Source organism: Perognathus longimembris, chromosome 5 (genome assembly GCF_023159225.1).
Source record: "Perognathus longimembris pacificus isolate PPM17 chromosome 5, ASM2315922v1, whole genome shotgun sequence".
NCBI classification, from domain to species: domain Eukaryota; kingdom Metazoa; phylum Chordata; class Mammalia; order Rodentia; family Heteromyidae; genus Perognathus; species Perognathus longimembris.
In genome coordinates this window covers 31,718,706-31,736,310 of record NC_063165.1, presented here as the reverse complement: position 1 = coordinate 31,736,310, position 17,605 = coordinate 31,718,706, and the positions used below count along the sequence as shown (strand labels likewise).

Sequence of the window (17,605 nt, the reverse complement as noted above, 5' to 3'; positions counted from 1 at the left end):
GATTAGTGGAAAAAGCAATTCAAAATGATAACTAGACTGTCTTCCTCTTCTATTTTGTTCACATTTCTATGATGTTAACATTTTATAAGCAGGCATAAGAGAATAGCAGCAGGTCTTGTGGTATTGAGTTTGAGCTCAGGGCCTCATGCTTGCTAGGCGGTGAGACAATCTACTACTTGAGGCATGCCTCTAGTACAAGTTTTGAAGGTGACTTTTTAACCCCCTTTGGTGCTGGTTACTGGGGTTTGAACTCAGGGCCTTTCCACTACCTCTTAGATTTTCCACTCAAGGCTAGCAGTCTACCACGTGTTCCACATACACACAGCTCCACTTTGGCTTTTTGGTGGTAAATTAAGAGATAAGAGTTTCATATACTTCCTTGCTCAGGCTGATCTTCAACCTCCATCTTCAGATCTCTGCTCCCCGAGTAGCTAAGATTATAGGTTTGAGCCACTGGTGCATAGCTAAAGGTGAAATGTTTAAAAGGTCTTGGGAGATACCTATCAAGAATCTAAGTGTAACGGACCCCAAAGAACATGACTACATATTGACAGGCATGTATCATCTAAGTGTGAATGGTAAATGACTCCAGACTGCTGCAAATAATAACAGAACAAGCTCTCCCAAGTGCAATGGGAACATTATGCAATGTTTAGGGTGGCTGTGGAATTTTGTAGATAGGAGTGCTATTTAACAGAGGTATGTGTTCGCTTAAAATGCTTGTGACATATTCAGTCATTCTCTCTTCTCAACGTAACAAGTCATGAACTCAAGTCTTTCACAATGTCTGTGCAAGACTCAGGAAGCTCTAGAAAAGGTCCAACACATATGTGCTGAACTACATTAACCATATTTCATATGTACTTTAGATCTGCAAAGAGGAGAGCATAGGGGTAGTGTATTACTGGACAAAACCCATCCAAATTATGGCAACATTCTTCTAGTTATAGCTAAAAGATTTTTTTCTATGATGATAGTTTCTTGCTTATCAATCCCTTAAAAACAAAGGCCTCAAGTAAATATTTTTCTATAGTTTTCAATTGACACTATTACAAAGCTCCTATAATGTTTATTGATTGATTGATTGCCAGTCCTGGGGCTTGAACTCAGGGCCTGAGCACTGTCCCTGGCTTCTCTTTGCTCAAGGCTAGCACTCTGCCACTTAAGCCACAGCGCCACTTCTGGCTGTTTTCTATATATGTGGTGCTGGGGAATCGAACCCAGGGCTTCACATGTAAGAGACAAGCATTCTTGCCACTAGGCCATATTCCCTGCAATTGTGGCTCCAGTGGCAGAGTGCTATCCTTGAGCAAAAAAGAAGCCAGGGAGAGTGCTCAGGCCCTGAGTCCAAGCCCCAGGATTGGCAAAAACAAACAAACAAACAAACAAAAAATAAAACACTTAAAGAAAAACAGTTACTTGCTTTCATTTGCTTAGGCTAGAACTAGTGACTACCAGTATGTAATAACTATACACTGAACACAATACCTTTTTTCATTATAATTAGGGAAACACTTTTATGCTACTGAAGTTTATTTTCCAGTTCATTCACTCATTCATCCATCTATTCATTCATAAACTACTTCAAAACATTGACTCTGTGCTAAGTTCCATGCAGATTAGTGTGGACACAACAGCCCAAGAGGCAAATATGGTCTCCACGTGCTCTGAGTTAGGTACAGGCAAGAAAGACTGTTTACTAGTGATTTTTTCTTTTTCTTTTTTTGCTAGTCCTGAGGCTTGAACTTGGGGTCTGGGCACTGTTCCTGAGCTCCTTTTGCTCATGGCTAGCACTCTACCACTTGAGCTGGCGTGTGTGTGTATGTGTGTGTGTGTGTGTGTGTGTGTGTGTGTGTGTGTGATCTAATTGGAGATACAGACTTTTCCGTCATCTTTTCTGCCTGGCTGGGCTTTGAACTGTGATCTTAGATTTCAGCTTTCTGAGTAGCTAGGATTGTAGGTATGAGCCACAAGATCCTGCCTTTTACTATTGGCTTTTTTTTTTTTTTTTCTGGTCCTGGGGCTTGAACTCAGGACATGGGTGTTGAGTCTCTTTGTGCTCAAGGCTACCCACTAGTGGTAGTGCACTACTACTGAGTGACAGTGCTACTTCTGGCTTTTATGAATAGTTTATTGGAGCTTAGAGACTCATGGACTTTTCTGCCTTGAACTGCGATCCGCAGATCTCAGCCTCCAGAGTGAAGAGGAGTGAGCTACCAGCACCTGCTTTTACTAGTGCTTTTAACATGTATATTGTACATGGCTTATTATTCTCCTACATTTCTGATTAAAAAGACAGTTAAGGGCCAGAATTTCCCCTCCTGTTTGAAAAAGGTTATTTAATGTCTGTAAGATAGAGAAAGAACTTGAGATCAATTCAGGATCAACTACTTATGTTGGAATATACATTTAAACAGATACTTCAGCCTTTGAGAGATATTAACATTGTAATTAAACTCTAGATGTCTGCAGAGGCTCACTTACAGATACTGTCTCTGTCATCAGAACTGCATCAGACAGGAAGACATAAGAGCAAAACCTGTACATAGCCTCTTAAAAATCTGAGTTTCACATGTGACAGAAGTTTAAGATGCTTCTGTTTGTCTGAGAATCAATCACTAGTCCTAAGCAAAATAAACTCAAGTAACAGTAAAAAAAAATTTTTTCTTGATGGCATTCTGAGAGGCAAAATAAATTTCTTTAGAAACAAAATTTTTGCTCCAGATGACAATAAACAATAAAGGACTATTATGTCTTCTTTTTCCCCATCTTTGGACCTACCCACTCTTGGCAAGCTATAATGTCCATCTGTCCAATGAACCACCACTTTGACTATGGTCCATATTGAGGAGGCAGTAGCACTGTTTTTCATCCTGGCTGAGGAGACTTTCTGATGTCATTAAATGGAATGTTATTTACACCTAGTTAGTATCTCACACTGTTCATATGACACACAGTTAGTTATCCATTTGATCCTATATGGACAAACTAGAGTTCAGACATTTGAAGGACTGATCTCAATGTTTTTCTCCCTCATGCAGAGGCTCATTGATGAATTTCTTAAATGAAAGACTAGGAAAATTCTGAAATTTCACCAAAAGCATTCGGCTTCTACTTGGTGTCTGAATGTGGTACTGGCAAACTAGATACTAGGCTCATAAGATAAATGTCTCCTCCTCCAGCCCTTTTCCATCTCCATTTCCCTTTTATGTCCTAATCCTAGAGTTCTTCTGGCCTTGAAGAATCAGTTTCATTGCTAAAAGATACAGAGCTTATGCTCTCTTCTTTTTGGATAGAAATAAAGTAGAATATGAGAACTACCTACACTGGTTAACTCTGAAATTACTTCTAATGCCACTGTAAGGAGATAAAACATTATTTTAAGTGATAAGAATGAACAAGAAAACAGCATCATCTCTTTGATGATATAAAAAAATTGGCAACTGTTTAGGATGCAAACAACATAGTTATGTAGGTGTATTTGATTACATGTGAAAGCAAATGGAATTTTAAGTTGCAGGTAAGTGTTGCCAACTGAGTAACATGAAGTACTGCCATATCATACCCGACTAACTGTCCATCCAGTCCAGATCATGCTTGTGGCAGAAGCCAAAGTGGGTCCTTTGTGGGAAAACAGTTTATCAAGAATAAGAAAAATGATATCACAAGGAAAAAAAAGCCTGTACATAGGAAAATGATAAATGTGGTAAGCTGAGAGTTATATATAGTTGTGGGGAGCAGTCTTGAGTGAATGAAGATCTTTCTGATGACATCAGAAAGACACCGATCTACTGTTAATTAAATAGAAGGAAAACAGTGTGTAGAGACAATACATAGCTACTGCACAAAACTTCATTGCCTTTTTACATTATTCCTGGAATTTTAGTGTACCTACTTAAAGTTTGTAGTAATTTTGGAAGCTTTTGGCTATTTTTCTCACCTGTCTGTGACCTGGAAAAGATGTCCCAGATCTTCAGAAAGGATCTAGGGACAATCCCATGGCTAGGAAACTGGAATCCTGGAACATAGCAAAGTGGATAAAGCAAAGGCTGCCTCCTTAGAGCTGCTGTGCTTGACTGTGAAGAAAGAGACAGAGGCAGCTGCCTGTGAGCCATGCTGTTAGGCTGCCAGGTTGTGACTACGGACACACCACCTCCTTGTCTCAGCTGCTCCTAGTATCTTCACATGAAGCTATTTTGAGAACCTTTGCATTTGATCAGGGAGCATGTGGGGTTAAGCCTTATGTTTTCCACTTTGGTTTTAGATTCTAAGCAGGTGCAGTTATAGTCATTCAAATTTTTAAATCTTACTGCATTTCCTTATAACCAAAGCATAAATAACTTACCTTATGGGAGGAAAGCATGCAATTAAGAGGGCCTATTTCTTAAATACAATAAAAAGTATATAAGATTTAATTTGAAAACTCCAAGATCATTTACTGCCAGAATCCTTGTTTGGCAAGATTCTAGTTAGAAATAGAAAAGCACAGACAAAATAGCTTGGCTTGAGTTAGGACAACTTGCAAGTATTTGTGCTAATGTCCATCTAATTCTTTTACTTCTTTTTTCTTTTCTTTTCTTTTTTGACAGTCCTGGGGCTTGAACTCAGGGCCTGGGCACTGTCACTTATTATTTTTTTTTAAGAAAATGTTTATTTATTAAAAGTGAAGTTTTTATAAAATGATAGTTCAGATTAGAAATTTTAATATAATTAATTCTACTACACTGTCACTTATTTTGATCAAGGTTAGCACTCTTACCACTTGAGCCACAGGGCCACTTTAAGCTTTCTCTGTTTATGTGGTACTGAGGAATCGAACCCAGGGCATCATGCATGCTAGGAGAGCACTCTCGCTAAGCCACATTCCCAGCCACATTCCCAGCCACATTCTTCTACTTTTTATGTTGGTATATAGCCCCTATGCCTGGCTATAGAAAGAAAAATAATATATTTGCTAGTACAAGTTGCAGTGTCTGTCTGGTTCCTCAATACTTCTTCATTTGATGCTTTGTAAGGTAACAATTAACTGATATGTTACCAAGTAACAATATTTAAAGTAGTTTTGCTTCCAATTGTCCAAATTTGAAAACAATCCAAATGCCCTTCACTGGTCAATGAACACTCAAACTATAGTATGACCATACAACAAATTATTCTGCAGTATTAATGATATGACAAACCTCAATTGCGTTAAGTGGGAAAACCCAGACTAAAGAAGTTATATATTGAATGAGTTTAGTTTTATGATGGTGTAGAAAATAAAGAACTAAAGAAACAGAAAGCAGATTAGTAGTTGCCAGCAGCTGGGGCAGCTGGGGAAGGGATTCGCTACAATGGGATAGAGAATGTTTTGGGAAGATGGAATTCCTCTGTGTCTTGACTGTCACAATATTTATCTGACTGTATGAGTTTATTAGAATTTAAAGAGATGTATATTAAGTTGGAGGATTAATCTGACTTTATATAAAACATGTCATAAAAATCTATATGGCTTTCTGGGCTGGGGATATAGCCTAGCGGCAAGAGTGCCTGCCTCGGATACACGAGGCCCTAGGTTCGATTCCCCAGCACCACATATACAGAAAACGGCCAGAAGCGGCGCTGTGGCTCAAGTGGCAGAGTGCTAGCCTTGAGCGGGAAGAAGCCAGGGACAGTGCTTAGGCCCTGAGTCCAAGGCCCAGGACTGGCAAAAAAAAAACAACACAAAAAAAACAAAAATCTATATGGCTTTACATTGACCTTCTACTTCTAACTTTAGCCATCATATTCTGTTTTTTTTTTTTTTTTTTGGTGTTGGACATGTCAGAGTTTTCCAACGAAAAAAATTAAAAATACTAAAATAAAGGAAAAGGAATCTTTGAAAAAATGATGGTTACAGTTTACTTACCTTGATTTATAGATGAAATAAAGGCTGAAGCAATTGCTGGCAGAGAAATATGCCTTATTTATTTTTTAGATATAGTTAAAAATGAACAATCTGAAGAACCCCTTGAAATTCAACTCTAAGTGTTCTTGCATGATACTGAATGCAAAACTGCATTGTCTAATGAAAAGGTCATGGGCAAAAATGTGTGTAAAAAAACTCCAAGTAGTTGCTTTCCAAATGTCATGTCAAAAAATTGGCAAAGGCTGCTGGCTTCTGACAAATACATAGTTACAAGGGAATATGATCTGATTTTAATAGTTAGATAGACATTATTTGTATGACTACTGTCTGTCAAGATCAAAAGACACATCGCTCCCATGAATACCACACATTCACTCAGTCTAGTGATAGAAGGCTCAGGCCCAGGCAATTGAACACTGATTTATTTTGCTTAAATTATTTATGTAGGAAATAAATGATGTGCCAATCACTGTCCTTGGTCCTACAGTCCAAAGTTGATCTTAGAATTACAACATAGTGGATCTAGATATGGAGCAAATGCCTAACTACTAGGACAGAGAGAGGACTGTTTGAACATGTGAAGAGCAAACAAAAACCAAAATCAGAACCAAGCCAGTAAATGGATGTGTTTATCACACCATAATTTATATTGCCTATGAGCACAGATTCTACTATCTGGCAGTATACTTCTAATTCCAGTTCTGTGTAACCTTCAATCTTTACTTAACCTAAAAGTCTTTAGTTTCCTGAGTCACAATAGACAATAACTCTACCTGCTTTTGTTGGACACAATCAGTGAGAAGTATAAAGTATGAAGCACAGTTAGCAGCATATAAATGCTTAATAGTCAGGGGCTAACATCCCCACCCTCATTATTATTATTAGCATGGAAAACACTGTTAGTACAGAACTTTCCTGCCACAATGCCACAAATTAGGTCTAAACAAATAATTGTCTTGAAAACATGGTATGTCAAGATTTTCCTAAAAGTTAAAAAGTGTAACAAGAATAAAAAATATACCAAATTGAGAATCTCTAGACCAATTAAGCAGCCCTGAGCTGAAGATGTCATGTAGCAACTAAGAACCTGCCTTTGTTATTTTCTTTGGGAATCTTAATTATAAACTCCTGCTTCAGACACTACACACCTACACACACACACACACACACACACACACACACACACACTCACAGATTTGAATTTAAAATGCCAAAGTGAATATTTTGGACACAAACAACCTATCCCTTCTCTCCAGGAAGTTGAATATTAAAACTAAGACAGAAATTTCTTTAACTGATATAAAAAGAAGTAGAAATATCCTTTTCTCTTCCCTCATATTCTCTGGCACTAAGTAATTTTTAAAATTCTCTTTCTGTCTTGTAAAATAAAATTTAAATTATGTAATGGAAGTTCCATATTTTTTAAAAAGTGGTAATTTATGTCCCTACAGTCCAGAGGATTCTGAAGAGACAATAAAAATTTTTTAAACGTGTTCAAATTATTCCAGAATGGGAAACGACTCTTCCTGTCTAGCAGTAATTATTTATGAAACACTACCTTGGGAGAATGTTAGTATTAAATTACTCCTTTTAAAACAAGGCATTTCCACAGGGTTTTATTTTGTTCTTTTCTAATTTGGAAAGACAGCATGAGTACACAGAAGATAGCAAGTTTTACTGTCCTATCGTTAAGTGGCTAGATCAGGTTTCAGAAAGACTGCGTGGATGCCTTAAATACCTGCCAAATGTGGGGAAGGAAAGCTCCAGTTCAAATCATAACACAGTTGTGGATCTGTTGCTCTCAAAGTAGACAAAGTGACCAGAAAATTCCACTACCAGCAAAGTGTCGAAAGAAGCCAGAACTCCTACTTAAGAGAGGAAAACTTTAGTTTACTTCAAATTCACACACACTTAGTCATTTTCCCAGATGGTATCATAAAATTGCAATCACGATCTAAATAATTTAGTTATTTCGGCACATAATTCTATTACATCTTTAACTACATCTGGATTGTTCATTTATGCAAAGCAATTTCAACTGAAAGAGAGTTAAAAAAAGTCCAGCTAGGTCTTGACAAACTAATCTGTATATAAAACAAGGATTAAAAAAAAAACAGTATAGAAGAATATAAAGATTTCCACCTGTACTTGCAGCACTAAAACAGTAGTTCAGTTTGAATGGGTAGCAACAAATGTACATATTTTTGGTTGTGTCACAGAATCCACCAGAATTTGATGCTTTCAGAATGAAGTCAGATACATGTTAGTAGCAAAAAGTCAGTCACCATTTTTAATGAGGCATTTCTACCTTCAACCAATTGACCAGAAAACAATGTTCCTAGTGTTTCCTTTACCACACTTCTGCTATCTTATTAATTTTCAGTAGATTTTTTAAGCAGCAAAATAAATTCTGGTATCTTATATTTTCCAAATATATGAAAACATACTATAGTGATGAGAGTATATAGACTGGGATAGTAAGAATCAATTGAATATATCAGATGGGTTTAACTCACCTGAAGTACTCAACGGGAAGGTGGCATTAGTCCAGGAAAAGGTACTATCTTCTAGACCCTGAAACTCTCACAAGGGTCACATGGATACAGAAAATGATGCTTTTGCAGGAAAGCAGATATTTTCAACAAAGAATCATTCTTCAGCTTTCAACCATTCTTTGGATAAAGAGCCAATATGGAGATTCTTGGTGAAGTTGTCTGAGATTCAAGATTATCAGATACTATTTTACCATCTCCACTAAATTTTTCTTTTTGTATTAGACGCAAGAAGGATTTTCTTACACAATCCAGAGATTAATAAATCTAGCCACATGGAAGGATACTTAGAACAAATATGGCAGTGGCTGGACTGAGAAGTACCTAAGTTTTGAGATTTGCCTGCACACAGCATTGGTAAAGGCTAGGTTGGTCTGGAAAAGGACTGAACTTCCACAAAATCTATCATTTTTACCTGCAAGAGTATGCCTCTGACAAGTACTCTGTAGTTCATAGTTCACAAGTTTGCATTTCTACTTTTAATGGGACCCTGATTGTACTGATTTGTCTCCTTATCCTTTTCAGAAGCCAATTTTACTGCTGTAAGGTCTGTGACTGATTTCTCCATCAATCTTAAACAACCACCCACAACAATTTCATATTTTCTTGCATTTCTGATATGAGTACTAATTAATTTTGATATGAATATTCACATGGTGATTCTAATTTTGACTTCTTTGATTTCTAGACTCCTAAGCATAGCTGTTGTCTCCATCATCCGATAATGAGAAACTACAGGAATGATTTCAAGATGATGTGTTTCTGAGTTTTCAGTAAGAAGAGGCAGAGAGAGAGAGAGAGAGAGAGAGAGAGAGAGAGAGAGAGAGAGAGAGAGAGAGGAGGGAAAGGGGCTTGTTTGATGAAAGGGGACATTACAAACTTCTTAAAACATTTAATTGTATCCCAGGAGGCTGAAAATTCTAAGGCTGAGGTATGCCATGTGAAAGAGAAGGGAGAATGAGAACAGTAGTAAGGATGGACTTCTGAAAAGGTAACTAATCTTTTGCAGCATCTCCTGGGACCCAGTCCCCTTGACCTAGCAGTTGTTTTTCATTTCTACTTTCGAAACTACCTTTGTGTAACAGATTAATGACCCTCCCTCAGCCCATTAACTCAGAAGGTCATTAATCTCCAGGAAATACCTTGTCTCTACTGCTTAAAGGGTACATGAGAAATGTTATGTTTTAGGTTAAAACTGGTTAATCTCACAGTTTTTTAACTACTATGTTCAATGATTATGGAGCCTTTCTAAAAGTCCCGTTTGCCTTGGAATTAGCCAATGTTTTAATCACAATTATATTCGCAAACTACGAAATTGTTAAATACAAACTCTTATCAATCTAAAAGAATGAACTTTTCTGGAGGGAGGCAGGGGAAGGCAAACTGAATTTCCAAAAACACAGTCTAAGTTCTTATAACTTGTATGTACTATGAAATACATATTTGGGAACTGAAAGTTGCCATTTTATAGGTTATTGTAATTTTTATCTTTACTAGGATATGATATAATCTACAATGCAACCTTTGTGCAAAAGTTAGAAAAACTGGTATACAAATAAATACTTGTATTCTCTTAGAAGAGTATTTATGAGGCTTATCCCTTGAAAATACTTTCAGGCTAAGAGAACAATAGCTACCACTAATTATTGTAAGAGAAACAAATAGAAAGAAACAAAAAGTCTTATAAGTTGCATTATGAGGAGAAAGTAAAATAAAGGCAGATAAAAAGTAAAAACAGAGAGACTGGAATGAAAGCCTAGGTGAGGTCTTGCCTAGTATAAAGAAACTAGGGAGTTCTAGAAATACGAAATAAAAGAAGCAACTACGCTAGTGGCTGGGCAGTGAACCTGCTATCCTTGAACTGTTTCTCAGTGAGTCTTTGAGATAAAGGGGAAGAAAACACACAGGTGACTGCATCCTTCCCCATTCTTTCTGAGTTCTTCTCTCTCTCTCTCTTTCTGTCTACACACACACACACACACACACACACACACACACACACACACACACACACACCATATCTGGCCATGCAAAGCAGGCCCTGACCAGCCAGCTCAGGACTAGATTCTTCTTTGCTTTGGTCACAATCCTCGGGGGTCTTGAGAAGAGAGGCCTGTGCTCCAAGTCATTGTTCTTTAAACAAAGCTGTGAACTGCTAACAGTTTCATTTAAAAGTTTATAAGATGGTAACCACATTGCAACATCTCTCTGGAATATCTCAAACAAAATGTGGTTCGAATTTCTTGTTTTTTTTTTTTTTTTAAAGAGCAGCTCAGAGTTCTTGAATAAACAAATAAAGACAACTGATGCAGTTAACAGGCTATGTGTGACCACAGTTAAGTCATCTTGGCCTTGTTCCTTGTTTCGAGCAGAGATCCGGGTGAGGAATCCAGTGAAGGAGGCTCCAGAAAGTCCTTCTATGTTTTGCCTGAGCAAGCTTCTTTGTAGTCCCCACTCACATGGAGCCAGGACTGGCAGTGGGAGTGGAATAGTCAGGTCTCTTTCTCATGTTAGCCTGTTCTCCCCAGCAGTTCTTTATTGCAAGGAAATGAGAAGCCACCTTTACTCTGAGGCTCTCTGGAAGCCCTGATTTGGTGACATGGCTTATGTACCTGCAAGTTAGCTGTGTAAGTGGGTACTTCTATGAATTCAAAAGCTTATTACTGTGACCTGGCAGAATCATGCTCATGGTTTGTACTAATAATGGGTGGTGATTACATAAAGATTAGCAGTTCACTCATAATGCTGCCAACACAAAGTGTGTATCAATTTTTTTAGGATCATCTTAATATAACAATTCATTGTTTGAACAAACATGGTTATAGCAAGGCCAGTCAGGGGAAATCCAAATGTGTTTTCCTGTTTGAACTTTCCAGGGGCAAGTTTGTGATAGCCACTGGAAGTGACTATTTTAGGGCTGCTAATACAGATATTCTATATGCACTAACCCACTCCTCCTTCTGGCTCAACAATACGAATGGATGTGTTACCTGACTAACTGATGCTTCCAGCTTCATCAGATTCAAGATTTGAAGGGCCAAAAATCTTGATATTCTAGATCTTTAGTCATATGTAGGGCCTAACACTTTTTTTTTTTTTTGCCAGTCCCGGGCCTTGAACTTGGGGCCTGAGCACTGTCCTTGGCTTCTTTTTTGCTCAAGGCTAGCACTCTGCCACTTGAGCCACAGCGCCACTTCCGGCTTTTTCTATATATGTGGTGCTAAGGAATCGAACCCAGGGCTTCATGTATGGGAGGCAAGCACTCTTGCCACTAGGCCATATTCCCAGCCCAGGCCTAACACTTATGACTAGATTTTGCAGAAGTTTAAATGGACACTGTTTCTGGTTTAGTTCCATGGCAATATCTGTATGATGGTTCCTAGAGGACTAATAATAGCCTGAAGAACAGAACAGCTTTGCCCAGCCTGATGCTCTGCCCAGGACTCAGACCCATATATGGGTTTCTGGGCAATGCTTTGTCATTCTCTTTGTCATTCTCGCTGCCATTCTGAGCTGTTGCCTTCTCTACGGTGGGGGTAAGCTCCACTTAAAGGTTCATTTATTCTGCTGATGTGGCGAGACTTCAAATGACCAGTTTCCTTTTAAAGACACCTGGTCTAGGATTGCAGTGAACACAGGAATATATAAAACTCGAGGAAGGTTATTTCATAAAGTCTACATCTGTGTATCCACAAGTCAGTTGGTCTACTTCATTTTTATAGTTACTCAGCATCCCAAACCTCTGCCACACACATTTTGCTCTTCTGCTGGCACCTGCAGGTCGGTGAGCAGAGGCATTACACTGCTTTTTCCTTTAGCCATTCTTGCCAATCTGTTCTGTCCTGGCAGGGCTGAAGCCTGGAAAGGTCATTTTTGATGAGAAGACTTAGCAACATTCCCTAAACAGAAAATCTCTCTCCTAAACAATCAAAGTACTACATTTTTTAATATCACCTGGTTCCAGATTCCTCTTTTGGTCCCCAAATAGGAAGCTAGCTTTGCAAAATGTCATCTCTGATAACCACATAAAGCTCTAACAAGTACAAGAGTAGCAGTGACTTTGGATTCCTCCATTTAGTCAACACTGATTAAACAGCAAGTGAATGAAAGAAGGTGGAGGTTGCAAAATAGAAAATGATGCTGTGATGGCCTTCAAGGAATCATCAGTGTAGTAGAGGAAACAGTAAAGCCATTAAAACAAAATAATATGGAGTATGAAATGTGTCACAAGAGACTTAAAAAGTGCTGTGTTGATTCAAAGGAAAAAGAGATGTCACAATTGTGGAGAAACAGAAGACACAAGATCCAGTTTCTTTTTTTGTTTTTTTTCTTTCTTTCCTGATAGCATCTCATTATGAAGCCCAGAATGGCCTTGAAATCAGGATGCAGGATCCTCCAGCCTCAGTCTTCTAAATGCTGGGATTATAAATGTGTGTGGTCCCATGCCTAGGTGCTAGTGAAGGATTTTAAAGCTATTTTTACTTCTCTCTACTTCTCATGCCTTTTCAGAGAGCATTTCTTTATCCTTTTACCACTTCAGCCCATTTTTGTGATAAACTGGATCTATCTATCTAACACATCTATCTATCTATCTATCTATCTATCTATCTATCTATCTATCTATCTATCTATCTATCTACATACTTGACTTTGAAGAGCATATTTATCTGCACCACAATCAAGCATCCCAAAGGAAGCTCTTCAATGAAAGTGTAAGAGCTATAACTACTTTTCAGTTGCTCACTCACTGCTTTTCCTTTGCTGCTGATCTAACCAAGGTTACCCTTACCCAGCTTCGGAGCTAGACAGCTCTTCTTCTGAAATAACAAAGCTTCCTCCCAGTAAAGCTTCTGGTCCTGTGTCTCCTGTGTCTCCATCAATGGGGCTCTTGCTCTTTCTCCTCCAGCAGGGAGGAGCTACAGATCTGCCTGTAGTGTTAACTCTCCCTTAGCAATGGAAATCAGGGGGTATTCATCTGGAGAAGATGATACATGTATGCACTTTTCACCATTATCTAGCAAGAACTCTACTTTGTACCAACAGGCCCAAGGACAAGGTGGCCAAAGGTACTCCCAAATCTTAAAGGCACCTATCCTATATGTAAGTGAAATGTTGGTATCATCCCATACTCTTTCTCTGCTCCCTTTGCACTGGGATTATCAAGATGATCAACAACATCACAGTGAGGTAAGCCTCAACTGACTACCTGCCAGGAATACCTGCCAGGAATAGAAGTCAGGATAACTGCCTGGGAGAATTTGCTTAGAAGACTATACCAGGATACCTCCTCAAAGCTTCACTAAGTCTGAAATAAGGCACTCATTAAGGTGGAGGGGTGACAGGATCTATCAAAGATCTCAGAGATGTTATTTTTCACTGCCTTGTCACTCCCAGGCACCCACAAAAACATAAGCATCCCAGGTCACAATAGTCCTACTGGATTCTTGTAAAAACTTTACATTACTCTCCGATTCTTCCCTTTTTCTCTTATTTTTCTCCAAGTGCTTTCCAGTGTAATCTCTGAATCTCTCCAAAGGTGTGTGGGACATTGCAAAAGCAATGATTCAAATGCAAAATTGCTATGTGACTCTAAATAATGTACATATCTCTCTTATAACCTAACCTGTAAAATCCAGATAATAATTATTTTGTAGAACATTATGAGGATTAAAAATATAAAACAGGCACTTACCATAGTTGGTACCTTCTAGGTACTCCACACGTGACAGATAATTGCTCTAACTGAAACTTTCACATCTTTATTCTTCCCAGACTCCTCCTCTGACTTACTACTGCATTCACTATCCTGTCTTTCACCCAGGATATACAACTCTTCAGCCTCAGCAGAGAATACATAAGCTCCCACATCCCACCTATCTAGTGAGGATCAGCACAGATTTCCTGGTCCACCCTGCTGCTTTCATGGCCATCCCTTTGCAGGATCCCAAGACTTTAAAGCATGCAAGACTCCTCTCCTCTACATAGAATAGGTTTTAAATGATTTATCTTTTCTTTTTCAAGTTTACATTTCAATTTTTACATCCTGTATTCTCTCTTTCAGTTATCCATTAGTGTCTACTTTCTGAAAATACTTACAAAATCCCACCGCTTCTGAATTTATAGATCTTATAGAACATGTAAAGCTATGTACATCCAGGAGGATATTGTATTTATGGATAGCCAAACTGAATGGGATTTGGAAGAATGTCCCAGAAGTTACACCTGGAGTGACCTTGTCTCCTGAGAAAACTGAAATCGTGACTATAATACAAAGGCCACAGATCTTCCTGATCTTTAGCCACAATTCTAAAGGCTGGTGAATGTAGGGAGAATAAGTATAAGGATAAGCTCAGAACTCAAAGTAAATGCATAACTCTTCTTGAAGGAGGAATCCAAAACAACAACAGTAACTGACAAACAACATATTTTGTGCGTTGTGCTTATACCAGGCATTGTATATTGACTCATTCAGTCAATAACTGGTGGTCTTCAAAGAGGTTTCAATAATGGGTACATGAATACTTTGCAAAATGTGCACATGCTAGAATATTTTGTGAAACTTAACTCTTCAGATCTTAACTTCTAGTTATCCTTTATCTTTTAACTACTTAGGAATATACCTACTTTTACACTGGCCCTTTCACTTTACTAGAAGGTAAACTCTTCACCTAGCATGAATCTTAATAGGATTTACTATCTTGTTACCTCTGTTGTGGGGTATACAAGCTTCCTGGAAATGAAGACATTGTGATTCAAAATATTACTAGTTTCAGGGATACATGCTTTGGTGGGGACATCTTCAGCCAACATGTCAACTATTTCAATTTATTTAGTTATAGAATAGGAATTATTTTCTACAAAATGGTTCTAAGAAACCATTTTCAAAATGATGTTGGGTTAAAATTTCTTATAATTGTATTTTTTTTTTGGCCAATATTTAACCTCTGCACTAGTTCAGGTTCACCTCCATGGATAGAAGGAAGCAGAAAGCTCTGGTAAGGTTTGGAGAGCCTTGGCTCCTGGGCACAGAGTGCCCAGGGAAAGGGCAGTGAGTCAACCTGTGCAGCTCTACTGGGACATTTCTCCTTTGGGTATGGGAATACTTGTTCTTTTCTTTGCAATATGTCATACTCAGAATGAAGCGAAGTCCAAGGCAATGGTAAGTACTAGCATCCAGGATGAATGGGGTGGCTTTGGAGAGGCAGAGGCTGGTTATACAAAGCCCAGGTGGAGGATGAGCCTATCATCCAGGAGGTCTCAAGCAAGTCACACATCTCCATGAGTTTGTTTTGCTCCCCAAACCTATAACTGAGAAAGCCTGCCTTCTCTGAATTTATCAGAAAACCTTACAAAGTAGAGAAATAACCTCCTCCATGAAAAACCACCAAACAGCCTGCTTGTATTCCCAGTTGCATTTTCCAAAAGGTGTTTTCAATTATATTCAGTGAGCTAATGTTCCCTGGACTGTCTTAAAGACATAAAAGGGCAAGACAATTAAATTTTAATTTTGAATAAAAAAGGAAAAAAAAAACAATAGCCAACAGATGTAAAGGGGTACCATATGGACAAAGAGGCCTGGTTGCTTACTAAATGTAGCACTTATGGAGGGTTTCAGAGCCCAGGGAGCACTTGCCTTAGATCAGGCCCTCCACAGAAGGTGCTCGGATGGGCAGCTACAAAGACAGAGCAGAGCAACGGTGAGATCTGAGAAACTGAACAAGGCTTACCATGGCTACACGTGTGCTGAGAGGAAACAGGCTGGTTTGCGGATTGGAGATGAAGTAGAGAAGCTCAAACTTCAACTGTCTCCTCAAATGCAAATTAGGCAACTTGGAAGCAAATCTTTGTAAATTATATATGAGAAAGACTTGTATTCAGAATATATAAAGAAATTTCTGAATGCCAGTAGAAAACAATTCAACTTGAAAAATGAACAAAAGATTTGAACACATGCTTAGGAAAGGAACAAAGAGTGGCAGTAAGCACAAGAAGATGCTTAGCACTATTAGTACTTAGAGAAATGCAAATTAAAACCATGAGGTACACTACTAGAAAGACCAAAAAACAAGACAAATAAAAACCAGCAACTAACAAAACAAAACAAGACAAAAACAATCTTCCTGTTATTACCCCTAAATCAATAATAATGCTAAGTGTCGGTGAGGACACAATATTAAGTGCTCAGAGCACTTGTTTCTTTTTCTCATTATTAATGGGAATGCAACATTAATGTAACATAGTACAGCTACATTAGAAAACAGTTAAAGTAAATAGCCATTTACAATAAATCTGAGTAATCCTACTCACAGAGGAATATTCACAAGAAATAAAAAAAATCATGTTCTCTTAAAACCTGGCTTGGTCCAACTCACAATTGTCCACACAGGAAATAACAGGAATGTCAACCCAGGTGAATGGATAGGCAAACTATAAGATATACATATACATATATATATAAAATGGAATATTACACAGTGGCAAAAAGGAACAAACATAACTACCTGAATGTATCTCAAACACACTATGATAAGTGAGAGGAACTAGATTCAAGTGCACAAATCATAACAGGTGAAAAGAATAACAAGGAAGTTGACCAGTGGTAGCTAGGGACTGAGAATAGGAACAAGAGTTGATTAACACAGCCAATAGGGGTAGCTTGGGTGTGTGTGTGTGTGTGTGGTAATAAAAAAGTATTCTATATTTTCATTCTGGTATTTGAACCACAGTATATATTTGTCTGAATCATAGAACTATTCAGAGTGTGTTTACTGAATGTAAATTTTTGGCCAGTCCTGGGGCTTGGACTCTGGGCCTGAGCACTGTCCCTGGCTTCTTTTTGCTCAAGGCTAGCACTCTGCCACTTGAGCCACAGCACCACTTCTGGCCATTTTCTGTATATGTGGTGCTGGGGAATCGAACCCAGGGCCTCATGTATATGAGGCAGGCACTCTTTGCCACTAGGCCATATCCCCAGCCCACTGAATGTAAATTTTTAAAAAGTGGAAAAAGTAGGTTAGCCATGGCTCTCAACTCAAAAATTTTAAGAGGTCCTATCATAAATATTCACAATGATCTATAGAAACAGGTATTATATTCTAGTCTTTCCATGGTGAATAATAAATATCACTCAGATTATACAGAAAACAGTACTGAGAGTTCCAACTAG

At 38.3% G+C, this 17,605-nt stretch overlaps 2 protein-coding genes across 5 annotated transcripts in view; one reads left to right on the top strand and one right to left on the bottom strand.

Moving 5' to 3' along the window:
- Cmss1 (cms1 ribosomal small subunit homolog) overlaps positions 1-17,605 on the bottom strand; it is a 299,555-nt gene that overhangs the window by 56,083 nt on the left and 225,867 nt on the right. The gene's annotated exons all lie outside the window — the stretch shown is intronic.
- The window catches only part of Filip1l (filamin A interacting protein 1 like), a 235,639-nt gene that overhangs the window by 822 nt on the left and 217,212 nt on the right, over positions 1-17,605 (top strand). The window lies entirely within an intron of this gene.